Source organism: Procambarus clarkii, chromosome 40 (genome assembly GCF_040958095.1).
Source record: "Procambarus clarkii isolate CNS0578487 chromosome 40, FALCON_Pclarkii_2.0, whole genome shotgun sequence".
Lineage (NCBI taxonomy): Eukaryota > Metazoa > Arthropoda > Malacostraca > Decapoda > Cambaridae > Procambarus > Procambarus clarkii.
In genome coordinates, this window is record NC_091189.1 from 1,908,725 (window position 1) to 1,910,137 (window position 1,413).

The following is a 1,413-nucleotide window of genomic DNA, read 5'->3' on the forward strand; positions in this document are numbered from 1 at the left end:
TGTTTGTTTTCCTTCCTCCTACATAGCCTTCCCAGTTTGGTGCCTTCTATTGATAATTACTTTCCTTCCTCCTTATATATAACAGTGGCAACAAAGATTAACACAGATGCTGGGAGTCAAGATTACAGACAATGTGAGGATCATTAGGCCTCAAGAATACAAGATGGGGGACGGGCCTAAAGAATAAGACATTAAGTTATGTTCGCCTTTGCCATAGTTTCTTCATTCCAAATCAAGTTGGAGCCGTTTGATGTGGCTAAGCTTTGTAGCTTTGGTTGAATATGCTGGAGCCAAATTTCGAGCATCATGGGATTAAAGGGTCTTGGTAATGCAGTCGATTATTATAATTAAAGTAAGTTTATATGGCAGGTGCTATGAGTCATTGTATAACAGTAGTTTCTACGGGGTAAAACCCACATGAAGTAACAGCATTCTAGGTCTTGTGCTAACAACAGAAAAAGGCATGATTGATCAAATTCAGGTAGGGGAAAAGCTAACCCTGTCGTGTGATCACAAAGTTATAAGATGAATTACAAATATAAAAACCCACATAAAGGTTTCATAATGATGACTTGCTAGACTATCTTCGAGGACACTATCAAGGAATGAGAGGGGGACTGCAAAACACCACCTGGAGGGAGCTGATAGGTGATCATGGCATGGAAGTATTATGGGGAAAATGTCAAGGTCATAAAATCTCTGGACCAAGGGATACCCTAGGTTGGAAATATGCAAATGATTTATTTTTAAAATTTAATATTTTTTTTTAAATTTAAAATTAATTAAAAAAAACTATTTAATATATTTAAAAAAATATTTTGTTTTAAATTAAAAATTTATTTAAAAAAAATAAATTTATTTAATAAAAAAAAAATTATTTAAAAACGAGAAGAAAAAAGGCAGAAAGAGCCCAGCAGAAAACTATCGTCCAATCAGCTTGACATCACATGCCTGCAAGCTCATGGAGAGAAAAATCCTAAGGAAGGTTATGATTCACCATCTTTTAGCGAACAATCTTGTAAAATCGACGCAACATGGATTTGTTAAAAATTGATCCTGCTCACATTCTCGGAAACGGTAACCAGCTACTCAAAGGACTTCCGGTGAATGTAGTATACTTGGATTTTGCAAACCATCCTCTACTCAAGTCCATTACATCCAGCGGTCGACCCCACAGAGGCATTCGTAAATTTTAACATGCTGTTCATTCAAAACAGGAATTTTCTCATATATAAATTATTATTATAATATATTGGCATATATATATATATATATATATATATATATATATATATATATATATATATATATATATATATATATATATATGTCGTACCTAGTAGCCAGAACTCACTTCTCAGCCTACTATTCAAGGCCCGATTTGCCTAATAAGCCAAGTTTTCCTGAATTAAT